Source organism: Myodes glareolus, chromosome 2 (assembly GCF_982192425.1).
Source record: "Myodes glareolus chromosome 2, mMyoGla1.1, whole genome shotgun sequence".
In the NCBI taxonomy this organism is placed as follows: Eukaryota; Metazoa; Chordata; class Mammalia; order Rodentia; family Cricetidae; genus Myodes; species Myodes glareolus.
In genome coordinates, this window is record NC_142027.1 from 28,184,352 (window position 1) to 28,201,258 (window position 16,907).

General features: G+C 36.9%; 1 protein-coding gene across 4 annotated transcripts in view; it reads right to left on the reverse strand.

Annotated features, from left to right (window-relative positions):
* The window catches only part of Robo1 (roundabout guidance receptor 1), a 713,251-nt gene that overhangs the window by 539,997 nt on the left and 156,347 nt on the right, over positions 1-16,907 (reverse strand). The gene's annotated exons all lie outside the window — the stretch shown is intronic.

Sequence of the window (16,907 nt, forward strand, 5' to 3'; positions counted from 1 at the left end):
ATAAAGCAGAATGGGACGGAATGAGTGAAGTCATCTTCGGTGGTTTTGAAAAATCCACATACAACCTTAAGTTATTGAATATTAACACCACTGCTGGGTTCACTGCTTTGGCATGGTTAAATCCGTACATATATTGATAATATCTATCTATCTATCTATCTATCTATCTATCTATCTATCTATCTATCTATCTATAATCTATCTATATCATCTATTTGTCTATGACTGAAAATGAACAAAAAAGACAAAGATAGCCTCTTAAAGCAGTTGTAATGTCTAACGATGGTGCCTGCTCCATTGTCTAGGGAAAACTGGTTTCACTCACTGCTTATATATATATTGCACTTTCCCATGACAAATGAGAATAGGAGACCAAGTTTTTAGGGCATAAATACCATCTAATGACACATTTTCCTATGTGGTGTGCGGATTCAGTTGCAGTGCCTTCTTATCACTTCTTATCAACTCATTCATACTTATTATTAAACATGAGCCACTGTTTTAACTTAGACAAATTTCTAATGGAGAAAGCAAAAGGAAATTGCTTGTGCTGTCTAAAATGGCACAAAATTCCTCAAGCATTTGTGTTTCTTTTAACTCAAAGGTGTTTTACAAATAGGTATTCTGATTGTTGGAATGGAACAGAAATGAAGTGCAGAGCGGAAACAGGTATCAAGGAAGAGAGGTAAAAATTGGCAGCCATCAAAGATGAGAATAGAGGAAGTTAATCGGCAGGGCCAGTTGAGTGAAGCAGAGCAGCGAAATAATCACAGAAAGGTTGAAGCAGATCAAACCAAGGAGTGAGAAGACTGTAGTGAGTGGGGACAGAAAAAGGTACTGTCCATTTAACTTTAATTTAGTGTAATGACGAAGGTTTATATAATTTTTATACCAAGAAAGTCTAGAAAATATCTGTGGGATTCACAGGACTCAGCTCTGAATTGAAGGACTGAGCTTGTTATGTATTTTTATGTAAAAATACACCAATGAGAAGGAGACAATCGCCTTATATGTTTTACTATTTTACTTGATATTTGTAGAAAATTGTGATATGTAGAAATTAATATAGTTAATATGTCTTAGAGCCTTCACTTTGCTCTTGTATTTCTAGATAGAACAGATAAAGATATAAGTGGCCATAAGAGAAGAAAAATGAAATAAATATTGTCATTAGAAAATCTTGGTTTTCTTGGCTTGCTCAGCCTTGATGCAGGAGGGGGAAGGGCTTGGTCCTGCCTCAACTGATAAGCCAGACTTTGTTGACTCCCAAAAGGAGGCCTTGCCCTTTATGAGGAGTGGATGGGGGATGGGAAAGGAGAGAGAGAGAGAGAGAGAGAGAGAGAGAGAGAGAGAGGAAACTGAGGTTGATATGTAAAATAAAAAATTTAAATAAAAAAAGGAAATTCACACTAAGTGATACAAAAACAAGTGCCATTAGGTTGAGATGTTGAGGGTGGGTAGCAATGAGGAGAGCAAAGTTTTTGTTCTAGAATACACACAAGAAAAAAAAGTAAAGTTGTAGACAAGAAACATACAATAGCATGAAAACACCATCAACTAAGATATAACCATACTACTGAGCACCATATTCTCAAATACATAAACAAAGGGGAAAACGCATTTAAAGAAAAGCTTGCTTCAGAGTGGTTGCAAGCAACTGTTGATAAAATCTTTCCCCTCAGGAAAGCAATGCTTTATATTTTAAAATGGGCTATGGGACTACTTTTGTTGGCATGTGCCTTGCCTCTTGATATAAATTAGCTCATGTTTTAGTTTCAAGAAAGGTGAGATTTTTCTTGGCAACAAAGCCAGCACGTTCTGGGTCCTGTAGACAGCGTGCTGCACTGAACTTTCGCGCACCTATCAGCATGGCCACAGAAGACATCCACCCGATAGACCTGTTTATTATCACGGAAGTCATTCGACAGGCCTGTGTTGTGTCATCATGCTCTTGCTGTACATGGTCTGTGATAGCTAACAAACTTTCAAGGAGAGAAGCCAAAAGAAATCATTTGGTCTGGAAATAAAACTTGAAAGTGAACATAGGTAATATTCAAAATTTTAAAGGGGTTTTGATTAGAAGAGTATTTGTTGATATAAAATACTCTGTTTTAACATCATACTGGTGGCCTATTATCATAAGTCATATATTACTATAACATTAATATTTATGATAATATGGTAATAATGCTACAATAACATTAATAATAAAGAAATCTAATATTAAAGGAAGTGACTATTACATTATGTCAAAGGTTTACCATTTTATGCAAATACTCAAATCAGAGGGCAAAATCTATTAATAATATTACTTTTCGAGGAAAGAATATTAAACCCTAAACAATGAATATATTTATTAATAAAATGCATTCCCAATTTTTAAAATATTAATAAGAATACAATTGCACTGTTCAGAGGACATATAACATACAAACCCTAAACAATGAATATATTTATTAATAAAATGCATTCCCAATTTTTAAAATATTAATAAGAATACAATTGCACTGTTCAGAGGACATATAACATACTATTTTGATATAATTATCAATGCATAATATGAAAACAATATAATTATGAAATGAGGTTTCTTTCAAGTGCCTCTAAGTAGCTATGTAGTCATATATATGTACATATATATGAGAAACTATTTTAAAGTTCTTTATTTTCATTATGTGCTTAACTGAGCTATCCTAGATACTGTATAGCATAATGTTATCAATCTATAGACACCAGCACAACCTCCTAAGTGTTCAGTCTGTTCTGTGCCTCTCTAGGGAGGTGAGTTATCAAGATTACAATCACCTTGATAAAAGGAGGGTTTCATAGATTTTGTAAAGAGTTTCTCCACTGGCTTTTATATTATTAGCCATATGTACACACTGCCCATGACAGATCAGGAAAACTCTATTAAGCTGCATGAAAATCAGAAGTGAATGTGAGGTCAACCAAGAAATAAAAAATGTAGAAGCAGATAACAGAAGCAAAAATGTTACTCTTGGTCCCTAGAGTGTGCCTTCAGCCAAGTTTTCTCACTGTCCGGAGGCAAATACCATCATACTTCACACATTTTTCAGACTTCTAGTGTCAAACCACTGGTGGTTTCCTCTAGCATTAAACCCAGTAAGTGAGAATATGTAGTAATTGCTCAAAAGCACATTTTTCAGCGTCAGATTTTGTATTTTTAGTTCCTTAAGTCTCTATTAATTTTGATGTTTAAAAAGCTTGTTCTATATTCAGAAACTATAAAGTTTCATTGAAAATTGGTATAATGAGCGTGTCAGTTGAGTTCAGCATGTAACAGGATTGGCTGCTGTGCTAACTGCAGAAGACTTCCTTTTGCTTTCCAAATGCCTGGCCCTGTACAGTTCCCATTTCAGCCTTCGATTTCCTTTGTTGCTCTTGGAGAAAAAAAACACCTCCTGCCTTATATAGGTGTTGCAAGGATTAATAAATTGCAAAGCACACTGAAACTTTGGATAAAATATATTCTGACAGACAGAAGTATTACCATGACCACAAGTATCATTTCCAGATGCTGCAGATCCCAGAACAGGCGAGGAGGCCTGGAAATCTCATCCAGCTCACCCACATGGAGGGCTATTGCCTGGTCAAGGAGTTACATTTTTGATAGTTAAATATTGGTGGGTTTATATCAAAACCATGTTCTCTGAGAGAGATTTTGTCTAGACATAAACCACACCTAAGCTGGCTAAGCAAAACACCATCTCTCTGAATCTTGAAGACTATTTCCAGAAAGAGTTGATCTCTATGAAGAGTCACATGAAGGGTTTTTCCTATTAAACAGATAACTCAAAATAATAAACAGCCAGCATCAGTTGGCTGTCTTTTTATATAGTCAAATGGGTTACAAATGCCTTGACACTAGAGAAGCCCAACTGGAAGGATAATGAAGCTTGGATTCATGCTCTCGAGGTCAATGTTGGCAGGATTTTTGTCTGGAAATTTCTGTTTTAGTGACTAACAACCCCTTCAAGGGATTTAGTTCAAGAAACAATGCAGTATAATAACACTGTTAAATGACTTGATTTTCTGTAAAGATAAAGTATATCTGTAATATATATATATATATATATATATCAGTAAAGATTAGTTAAACTGTGACTCCCTTGTGTTTGCACAATTGTATATGTCTCTGTTCATAATTATCTCTATATTACAAGGGGAAGAGTCATTCAATTATAGCTTTATCGTGTTATTTCATAGTTTTCATGGTTGCTATTAAGTGGCAGTATTACTTAGCTTATTCAATTGCTGCTCTCTATTCTTATTATGCAGCTCCATCAGTAACTTTTCAGACAGTTCTCAGGATGGCAAGCATCTCAATGTGTGTGATTAGTGATCTTTAATTTCACTATATGTTAAATGTTACAGTATTGTGTTCATGTATCTTAAGGATCAAATAAATAGCTCTGTTTTCTCTTATTTTTCAAAGAGCATTATATTTTAATATGTTTTTAATACTATATCTAGCCTGTGCCTCTACCCTATTTGCAGTACATAGTATTTGCATACCATAGCTTCCAATTCTTTTTTTAAAGTTAGTTTACTTATTTTAATTGTGTATGTACTGGTGTTTCGCCTGTATGGACATCTGTGTAAAGGTGCTGGACCCCCTGGAACAGTAGCTATAGACAATTGTGAACTGTGATGCGGGTGCTGGGAATTGAACTTAAGTTCTCTGGCAGCCAGTGCTCTCAACCACTGGCCATCTCTCCAGCCCCGAAGCTTCCATTTCTTATCAACCTGTTTTTCTAAGCACAGACATCTACATCTCCCAACCCATTGCTAGTACAAATACCAACGGGAGCACATTCTTGTTAGTGTTTCATCATACCCTGCATGAGAAAATTTTCACGGTGTGCTTTGGGGTGAGTTGTGGGGATATAGATGGTATGTGAACTTAATTGGATTAAGAAGTGCATTGGATTGTTTTTCCAGGATGGCTACATGGCTCTACCCTCTGGGAAGGAGCTTTCTCATTTCCCACTACTGGGCATTTCCCAGTTTTCTAAAATTTGCTCCTCTTCTTAGTATAAAGTGATATGTTATTGTTGTTTTAATTAGCGTGTCTCTTAATTCTAATTGGATGGGGACAAATGCTGTGTTTGTTAGTCTTTTGGATTTCCTACATTTTGAATTGTGTTGTAAAATTCTGCCTTTATTATTCTTGTGTTTCTCTTCCCCCCACACTCTTCTCCCCTGACTTTGTAATTTGAGAAGCAGTTTTTATATTCTTTCTTTAATCCCTTCTGGGTTTTACAGTTTCAGGTATGTCTGGTGGGAAAAGTTTCAGGGATATCTTCTGGGAATTTCTTTTCTATTACTTTCCCCACACTATCCTCCCTTCATGAGATGACAGTCTTTTCCTTTAAAAAAAAAACAAAAACAAAAACAAAAACTAAACATAAGTATCTCTGGAAACAAAGAGGAAACTGGTACAAGGAACTCTTCTCTAGGATGCTCATAGAAGATGAAGTGATTGTTTAAGAGTCTGGAGGAAACATAGTGTGGCACAATAAAGAGAACTGGAGTTATAATTTTTCCTAACGCTAGGAAACAATTAGTCTTGTAATATGGTAAAAGTTAGTGCCAGCTTATACTGTTGCTTATGAGCTACAATATAATGAAAGTATGAAATACCTTAAAAGCAAGCATATTTATCTTTTCAGTGTCCATTAAAATCAGAGATGATGAAACAATTTCAATATAAATGAAATAATTTATACTAAATATTTCAGTGTAAGTTCATTACAAACTAAAGTAGAATAGTACATATACATCATCAGAGTGACAGTGAGTGATGCTATTTGAAATTTTACACTTATAGAACTTACTAGATTGGAAATATTTTATAAGAGAGAAATCTAACCTCAAGAGAAGATTTTATACTACTGTCTCTCTTTTTCCATTCAGAAAGCATTTAGAGGAGAACATTCCAGAGAATGAAAAATTCTGAAAAGAATGCTGAGTAACATTTTCAACATTGTTCTGTTTCAAGACAGTAAGAGACTGGGTGTAACTAGAAGTTATGGGTTGCCATGCTGCAGGCAGAGTCAGCAGGCAGAAGGAGAGCTCTCCACCTCTCCCTAAAAAAGAGCATGAATTTCCTAAGCTTCTCACTGGAGACGTTGACTCAAATCCACCGACTTAAGGAGTGATTCAGTTAGTGTCCTCAGACTTTATGATTATAGACAGCCCAGATCCTAGAAGGGTATACAATCCCCTCACTAACCACTTCTGCACAGTCTCATCATGCCCTCCCTTCTCAGGCTCTTATGGTCTGTGAAACACTCACGCACATAGCTCAGATAAAATGCCTTCAACTGATATGCTACTTGGACACTCCCTAAAAGCTTCACAGACTTAAAATTTATGCATTATTATCTGTGTTAACAATACACTCAGTTTCTCAAACTCTCTGTCCTGTTTTTTCCTCTAAATTCAGCCTAGAAAAGTGTTTTCAATTTTAGCATTTAGCATGTACTAACCGTGGCCAGCGTAGCTCTAGAAGCTGCATCCATGTATACTTATGACTCTCCGATATTTTGAAATTAAAGAACAATTGTCTTTATTAAAATTTAACAATATATTTATTTTTCTTCTGTGTATGCATGTGCGTGCGGTCTTCCCCTGAATATAATATATATATATATGTAATATATGTATATTATACCACATGCGTGCATGAGCCTACAGAAGATAGAAAACAGTATCAGAGCCCATGGAAGTAGAGTTCTAAGCAATTGTGAGTGACTACGTCAGTGCTGGGCATGAAACATTGGTCTTTTGCAAGAGCAGTAAGGTCTCTTAGTCATTTAATTATTTCTTTAGCCTTTTTATTGGATTTTAAGGTAGGTTCCTCTCTTCACTCTTTAAAAGCTCTTAGCCCATGCAATGGTGCCTAAATTCACAAGCACCAGCAAGGCATTACTCTGCAGTAATTCTTTCTTGGATAAAGGTATATGTCTGTCATGGCTTTTCCTTGGTCAGATGACGTAAAGCCTTCAGTTAAGAAGTTTTACACTATAATCAAATGATGTGTCTAGTTAGTCTTACCCCTGCTATACCTTCATTCTGTAGTTCTCCAGACGAAAGTTGTCCTTCTAAAACTGCCAGAGGAATGAACAACATGCGAGCTGCTGTCAGGCCATCCCTCTAATTCCCCAGCAGTTGAAGTTCTCACAGTAAATCAAAACATCAGAGAATTTAATTTTTTTTATGTATCAATTTTTCCTAAACTAAATCTTAAGTATAATGCAAGAACTTAAAAATTGCATCTTGATATATGAGGCCATATGGTTTTTGACACCCTTAAGTAGCAGCAGAATTAGCTGGCTGGCCTTCATAAGCACATCTACCATATTAAGATATAAAGGAGAGAAAGTATGAGTTATCTCTGTTTTAATTGTTTCTTGAAGTAGGTTCGTGTGATCTACCTGTTCCCCTGTTGGGGACACAGCTCTAAACTTGTCTCGACAGTGACTCGTCTTGTTTTTCTGGGGCATGTACTTGGCAGGGATATTGCTTGCCCAAGAATGAAGCATTGTATCACACCCAGGAGAAATCTTAGCTATCTCTGGAACACAGAGATTGATAGAGTATTGAACAAAAGCCCTAAGAAGGTCCCTGTGAGCCCAGTTTAGTTAGTTCTGTTGGTTTTCTTGTGGTACCCTTGACTGCACTGGCTTCTATAACCCTTCCTCCCCCTCATATTTATAAAATATGAACATTTACACACACATATACACATACACACACACACACACACACACACACACACACACACACACACACACGTGCGGGAGAGAGAGAGAGAGAGAGAGAGAGAGAGAGAGAGAGAGAGAGAGAAGATACTGTACTGGCTGGTGCTTCCAGAGAAGGAGATACAATGGTGGGAGAGAGGGAGCTGACTTCCACTGAACAAGACAAGAAAAGAAAATAGTTGAGAAAACAGAAAGAAAAAAGTCGGATTACTGTGACAACAGTAAAGTCAAATCGGGTGACTTTCCTGTTATATGAACTACTCAGTTTTATTTTTTGATTATTTTGATTAAGACTTTTGTCAGGCACTTGAAACGTACAGGGATGCCAATAAAACAGTATCAATTAGAAGATGTTGAAACTTTTCTTTCCATTAGGAAGTAGTTAAAACCATATCCATTCTCTGGGTAGACTATGACAATGATGATAAATGGCCATGGTCTCCAAGAAAAAGAGCAATCCTTCCAGCAGGTAAATTAGTTTTGAGAAAATAATTTAATTTTAACTATGTTATTTTAGAGATAATTCTATTAGTTGAATGTCCAGGAACACTTGATTCATAAAGTATGTTACAAGCTAGAGTCATGAGAAATCATGCAGTTATATTTCTCAAAGTGACACTCTTATATAAATGCAATTTACAGAAGCATTTAAAAATTTGAAATGGATTTACATGAAGCACATTACATGTTGATATTTGGTGAGACTGAACAAGAGTTGCTTTTAACTTTAGATTATTGCACTGAATTTAAATCTTACTTAAGCAAATGAACCTCTGAAAATGAGTTCCTTTGTTGTTAAGCATAGAGTCCTGAACCACAGAGTGGGAAACAGCAGGGAATCCTATGTAGATAGCTGCTTTCGTTAGAAGAAATAAGTTGTCTTTTCTACATATCTGTAAAATGAAAAGGTCGGACTTTCCCAAGATCATTAAGAAAAAAGAAAATCTTCTCTAATTTTATTAAAAGGTAGGCAACTTCCTCTTTAATGTCCCCTTTGGAAGGAAAACAATAAAGGTAAGTCAGAAAATGAATTCTTCCAGCTTGTTTTGGCCCCAGATGGGAGAGTCTTGTGGTCCCAGAGAGGCAGAGACTAAATTCCTCGACCTCAGACTCCTATCTTAGGCTTTCATTTTTTAATAGGTTGGCAGGAGTATAATGCATTGCCAAAGTCTACTTCTTCTATAAAAAGGGGACGGGCTGTTGATAGTTAGAAATGAGGATCAGTTAGAGAACAACTGAATGCTTCATTTGCAGGTTGACTATGGAAATCCAATAGTCCTCTTCTGATTGATTGATAACATTTATTTATTTGACATGATTTAACTATTTTCTGTTTCCTGCAAATAGGCAACCCCTATGTGACGCTTGCAAAAAAAAAAAAATCCATCTCAAAACCTGTTTTATTAGAACATAGCTATCTAATCTTTAAATAATAGCTTTTAATTTTCAGAAACTGCCTATAACATCTGTCAGCCTTTTTAGTGTACATCTGTATACTATATATGTATATGTATACATCCACATATATATGTATACGTATACATCCATACACATATATGTAACGTGAGTCATGCAATCATTTAAGATAAGGTTAGCTGTCTTTCTCAGTCATTTTTATTTTTTGCCTTACTTGACATTAGTGACATCCGATGATGTGTACCTCTCCTCTGTTTCCTTCTCTCCCCACTTCCCAAAACAGGTCTCACTATTTTGCAATATAAACACACAACAGTCAACAAGCAGTAAACACTACTATCAAGAGCTTATGTGGAATCAGACAAAGAGGTGTATTTAATGTGTTTGGGTAGGTTAGAAGGTACAATAACTGGTGGGGCATTGGAATGGCACAAAATTAAAGAGAGTTTGTATGAAGGAATTCTGTGAGAGATAACTGCTCACTTGGATCTGAAGAAAACAGAAGGAGGGGCGGCTGTGATGAAGCACATAAAATGACTCAGTGAACCCTAGCAGGCGGTTGGCTAAGGGGACTGTACCGTATGGTCACGGCCATGTTTCAACTGTTAAAACACCATTATGCTAAGTGCCTATTAAGAGTACCTATCGTAAGATTTGTTTTTCCTTAAAATAATTGAAATTTGTTCTAGCCATTTGATTCCTGGGTTGGTAATTGCTATGTTCGTTTCTATGTGCCCCGATACCCTGGTTGAAGGACTGTCAGTGAGATAGCCCTTGTACTTCATTCAACCACATTCTTTGAGAGATAGCCTTTGTACGTCAGTCAACCACATTGTCTTAATGATGGCCTATCTCGCTTGAGCACTCCATAAATGTCTGGAGGAAGCTGCATTGCCATGACAGCCATGCTGCTGAGAGTACACCCCTGGCACCGGAAGCACAATGACTAGTGCCTTATGAGGGCAAAGGTAATGAGAGCAGCAATAGAGGTGAGAATGCAGATGAACAGGGCCAGGGACTGGAGGAGGCAGAAGCAACAGTGAGCAGAAGGGTGGAATGGATAGGAGACCGCGTAGCCTAAGTCACCTAAGAGTTCTGTGCCTTCAATCCTTAAAGAGCCAAGGTTCCTGGCATCCTGTGCTTAGAAGCTGTAATCCATAAGGGCTACGTAGCAAGCTGTTGAAGACCAGCTCCAGAGCAGTAACATTAGCAGGCGCTATCTACTGCTGATGCAAGATCAGGATTTCACTAGCTGTCAAGTTCCAGGACATCTGGTATTTAAAGTTCAGAGTAGGAAGTGCCCCACTAAGTCCCTTGAGCCACAAGTCTATGGCATCCAAAGCATCCAAAGTCTGGAGCAATAAGGCCCCTTGGTTAAATACACAATAGTCAAGATCCACAAAAGCACTCAAAGGCCTAGAATTAGTAAGGCCTGTTCTACAGCTATTCAGATTTCTGTTAGAATAGAGACAATGATCTAGCCGTATCACTGGTAAAACGGGAAGGTGTCTATTAAAGAGTGCGGAAGTAAAAGTGAACAACTGCCAAATGACGCTTTCCAAGGTAATGTAGGTGGGGGTGTGTGCATGTCTGCGAAGGAAGGTGTGGCTGTGGGAGTGACAGAGTGTGGGTCAGCTGAGGGAGGAGAGATGTGGAAGCTAGGTCTAGACTAGAGGGGCGGGGAAGACAGCTCTTGAGGTATCTTGCTAGATTTTATAAGGAGGTTTAACTATTCTGGGGGAGTCAAGGTAACTCCCTTGGAGGTTTTGAGGTATGGTTATCACAAAGACAGCAGTTTACTGTTTATCTATGCTGAGGTGACCTGAGCTCCAAATTACTGTTTTTATATAATGTTATTTTAAGATACCTATGAATAAAGATCTGCAAGTCTTTCTGAGTACTGTGACTGAAGGAGCAGAGTTTCTGAAGACACAAGCTCCTCAGAATAATCACTTCATATGAGAAAAAGAAGACTCAGATTAATTTGTGCACAGCACAAAACCATCTAAGTAAGCATGATGGATAGAAACTGCCGATCCTAGGAAGAACCATCACCAAGACATTTATATCAGGCTGTAGCCAGGGGGGCTTTATAAGACCTAGAAAATGTCAATAGATCAATAAGCAAAACAAAACCAAACAGGACCAAGCATTCTGTTAGCAGAAATAATAATTTCTACCGAGATTAAGTGTATAGTATTCACTTCTCACTACTCAGTTCAATTGTATCCAGTATTATTAAGAATTCCTTTACTACACAGCAGGAAAAAACAAAAACAAAAACAAAAACAAAAGACATTTTGAATTTTGCAGGCAAATGGATTGAGCTAGAAAACATCATTTTGAGTGAGGTAACCTAGACCCAGAGAGAAGATTATCACATGTGCTCACTCATAAGTGGTTTTTAAACATAAAGCAAAGAAAACTAACCCACAAATCACAATCCCAGAGAACCTAGACAACAATGAGGACCCTAAGAAAGATATACATGGATCTACATGGGAAGTAGGAAAAGACAAGCTCTCCTGAGTAAATTTGAAGCATGGGGACCTTGGGAGAGGGCTAAAGGGGAGGAGAAAGGCAGGGAGGGGAGCATAGAAAAATGTAGAGCTCAAAAAAAATCAATTAAAAAAATAAAAATAAAGATGTATAGAATGGGATATACAAAAAAGAATTCACTTAGTATTCAGATAAAGTAATTGAAGAACAGTATTTTTGTTGTTTTGTTTTATACAAAGTTATTGACTTTTGTTTTATATTTCTGACAAATATAATAGATTCAGTCAAACTATATAAATCACATGGTACTGGAAAACTATATCATGATCCATGTGGTTGGTGTTTTTCAAAGTTCTATATTCGGTCTTCATAATTGAACATGGTGCTACATGGTAATATCTACCAACAGAATATAATTGCATCTTTAATTACAATATGAAAATTAGTTTTATTTTGTGATCAATACAATTTCAACTTATGTTCTATGTAGAAAAGCACCAATCAATCTTCTTCTCTTTATCATCCTCAGAGCTGAGAGCAATCAACTCTCCTCATGTGACTAAGAACCTCCTGCGTCCCACCCTCTCCCTGCCCCAGAGAAAGGTGACTGATGACTTGAACATGTTCATTTTTGATTCTGTGGAAGTAAAGCACTGTTTGCCCTATGGATACTACCTGGGCATCAATATCTCAGTGTAGGAAGAGCACCTGTTGAGAGGAGGTACTAGATTAAGAAATGAGACGAAAGAACAGTTCAGAATTGAAGTTTATCTAAAGCATTTTGAGGTGTTCAGAAATTCCAAGATATATTCTACCCAGTCTCAGAACTTTATCAATAGCTGCATGTTTTTCTTGTTTGACAGATGATACACCGCTCTCTCAGCTGGATCTATTCAGGCCTTTTAGTTAAGCAGAAGCATGGTTAGATGCATATGTGAAATAGATACATAACTATGTAAGATAGAGTCAAGGTAGAGTGAAGAAAATGCTCGCTTGCTAATCTAAAACAACAGAATCTCTCTCTCTCTCTCTCTCTCTCTCTCTCTCTCTCTCTGTGTGTGTGTGTGTGTGTGTGTTTAAAGCTTTTGAAGAGAATTATTCTAACATGTGTAGAGAGAATGGTGGTGGTTTTAGGTTCAGGAACTGATATTAGAGTATACATTAAAATTTACTAATGTTATTTGAATCATTAATATTGGCAAATTTCAAAGTCTGGAGATATACACATGACTAATAGAGCTTCAAGTTACATTTGAGATAAACAAAACCTGAAATCTAATTGTGTATTTTTAATAGTTATTACTGATGTTAACATAACCTGCGGGTTATCAAAGCCCTTTGCATAAAATTCAAGGTAATGCAGTTATTTCTCACAGAACTTATGAAGAAATACATTTTTGCTGAATAATAGAAATTTCTATTGTTCACCTGTGTGGTGGTTTGAATGAAAATAGCTTCCATAGGTTCATGGGTTTTCATGCTTGGTCCTCTGCTGGTGAACTTTTTGGGAAGGATTGGGTGTGGCCTTGTTAGAGTAAGGTGTGACCTTGTTGGAAAAAGTATATGCTGGGAGAGGGCTTTGAGGTTTCAAAAGTCCACACCAGGCCCAGTGTCTTTTTCTCTCTTCCTGCTGCTTATGGATCAGTAAAGCACACACTCCTGCTCCAATACTATGCCCTTCTGTTTCCCACCATGATGATAATGTCTTAACACTTTGAAACTGTAAGCAAGTCCTTAATTAAATCCTTACTTTCATAAGAGTTGCTTATAGTTATGGTATTTTCTCATAAAAATAACAACCACAAAACAACCTGATGATTATGAAATATATTATTATTTATATTCCATGACTACTTATAGCACAAGCTTCTATTTGGTAGGCATAGTCAGCTTGGCCTATACCTGGATATTTCCACATCACCATTTAACATTTTAATTTTTACATTCTTCTATATTAAAAAAGTTCCTGTTGTATTAGAACATTTTATTGTCATTTTCTCCACATTCACTCAGAAAGCAACTGGGATATAAGACAAACAAACCTAAACCAATCGAACTTAAATATGATACTCAAGAGAATCTTAAAGACTAAGTCTCAAGTGTGCCTGGAGACAGAGAATGGGTGCAAGGAGAAGAAGTCATGCCATTTAAGCTGTCTTGGAAAACGGAGTCATAAGCATGTTCTGTGGCTGTTACCTTCTTGATTTCTCTTGGAATCCAGTCTTGGGGAAGCATTATTTTTAATGAGGTCTAACTATCTCTCTTAGTATTCTATTTCTATGAAGAGATGTCATGACCTTGACAATTCTTTGAGAAAGCATTTAACTGGGACTGACTTAAAGCTCAGAGTTTTAGTCCATGTCTTCCTGGTAGGAACAAGTATGGCAGTGAACAGATAGGCATGGTCCTGAATCAGTAGCTGAGAGTCCTACATACAGATCTGTAGACAGCATGTAGGGAGAGCCATGGGACTATCTTGGCTTTTGAAATCTCAAAGTCCACCCCCCTTTTACTTGCTTACTCCAACAAAGCCACACCTCCAACTTCTTCTCAAATAGTGCCACTCCCTGATGAACAAGTGTCAAAATACATGAGTCTATGGGGGCCATTGTTACTACATCCATCACACTATCAATTAGTTTCTTTTTTTCAAGTTTTATCAAATCTTATTACAAAAGTAATCTTTTAAACCTCTGATACAGGAGTCTTTTAATTGTGATGCTCAATGTCCCATGCTGGAAAATGGACATAGTGTCTATAAAAGCCTTTGTCAAACCCCTGTTCTTTCTCCTCAAACAAACACACACAGAGACACACACACACACACAGACACACACACAGAGACACACAGACACACACACACACACACACACACACACCTTCTTTATGAGCCTTTGGTTGGTATCTAGTTCATCATTAGGTGGGTCACTGAATACTTTTGTCTCTGGGAAGAACAGAGTGTGAAGTCATTTAAGAGTGCTGTTGGGTACAATGTGGGAGTAGGTCAGAGGTATTTGGTGCAACGTGGTATTATACCCAGAGCATTTACACTAAACTAGCAGAAACTCTGTGCTACATCACTGCTCTTCCGTTGTGTTGTGATAGAACACAATGCAGATTCCTTTTGGATGAGGCTCATTTCTCACACGTGTGAGACAGGAGACTTCCAGCTGGAACAAACTTTGTTGTCTCTATACTGCTCATTTGCTGGAGGCACACTCCGCATGAAAGCAGACATAACATAACGGTGGGGAAGGAGTTGATTATGTATATCTTCTTGCTGCCTCCCCCACCCTACCAAACAATTTATATGTAAATACACAGACCTAAGGCAGACACTAACTCGCCTAAATTAAATGACAGTCACTCCCTGAGGACCAGCAAACATTCTCCAGGACACTAAGGATTAAGGTCTGTCTCTTTCACTGCCTGACAAGACAAAGGTTTGTTTGGATAATAGACGCACAGTCTCGGTTCACCCCTTTACATGCACAGCAATTAGTTTGATTGGTGTGTATGCCTGTGATTACAGTATGAGCAGAAGGCTTTTCGTTCTTTTTCCTGCTTTGGCAACACTTGTTAAACTGTTTTCTCCTTTAGATAGCGTAATCTGTAATCATTCCATAACCTAAATGTCTTAAACAGTGAAGGGTACCAATGATTCTCACATCCTTCTTGTTGTTATGTGTCCTATAAGACTATTATAATGAATACATTGAAATATGAACACTTTTTAAGGAGGAAAAGGTTAGTTTGATTATTAAGAAAAAATTATAGTACTACTGGCTAGAAAAATCTACGCATTAACTTTTTTAATCTGCAAATATCCGTTTTCTCCTAATGTTTTTCTTTTCTTGTAACTCTTTAGTCAAAATTTTTATTATTTTCCAAAATTTTTAAAATTTGAGGAGTTTGACAATTTTATGATTTTTTCCTGATGAAATGAACTTTTGTTTTTGATACTCATGCTGTTGTAGACTCCCACCAAATTGACTTCTTTGAGAGTGTTACTCTCCCACACTAGCCAAAGGTTCACTATGCAGCCCAAGCTGGTCTTAAAGGGTCACAGCTCCCTTTGCCTCAGCTTCTCAAGTGCTGGACTTTAGGCATGAACCACCACATCTGGTTAATCAAGCAGCTTTGAAAGGAAATTTTATTGTCTAGTAGCTTAGACAACTGCTTCTAAAAGCTAATTAGAAAGCTAATTATCAGAATGGAAATGATTCATATCTATCTGGGGGCAATTTAGGTCAGAGATACACTTCAGGGCCAGGAAGAGGCGGACCATTACTCATGTTTCCTTTTATGTGGGACCTATACTTAATATTCTCATACAGTAATGTAAATTATGCATGCATGATTTATCCTAGAATTTTCTTCATATACTTGGCTTGCTTTTTATGCTTTGTTTGAAGAGATAGTGGTGAAGGTATATGTCGAATTAATCACATCGCCTGACCTCTGTGTTTTCTGATGGTGGAAAATGATACACAGAATTTTCCATTTGTTTGAAGGAATTCTCGCCTTCCCCTGTTCCTGTTTAGTATTTACAAAGCATTGTATTGGGTAACTTTTTTTTTTTCTTTAACAGTCTTTCGAATGATTTCTTCTCAAGGCATTAAAAACAAAATCAGTTTTTCATCATTCAGATATTGAGTTAGGAAAAAGTGGTTTATAAACAACTGTCCATTATTTTCTTTGGGTCAAAGGTGAAAATGTGGGGACACTTTATCAACCGGCTCTTTTTCCCATTCTGAGAGATCCCGGATAGAAACTCACTTTGAAAGTGTAAAAGCTACTAAACTGATCATTTCAAAGGGAGCACTGTCGAATGGCTGCATCCTATTTTTTTTGTGTGTGTGTGAAATCATTAAAATAAGTCAATACTTACCACATTAAGCAGAAACAATCACACATTTTAGCTAATAAATTATTAATGTAACCCGGGCCATTTGTCAGCAGAAAACACCATCGAATCTTTTCATTTTCTTCATTAGCAGTGAATAGTCTGATGAGCTGTCAGTTACATTCATAATTCTTGTTACAATTTGTTTATTGCTTTTCAGCAGCCCCATAATCCTAGAGGATGAAAATATTTTTCATTTGTTCCAGTGACACGTGCTCTCAAGTGAAAATATGAACAGCTGCAAGATCTCCTCAGCTGATGTGAGGTAGATGGTAGATGGACTTTTTCTGAAAATTCCA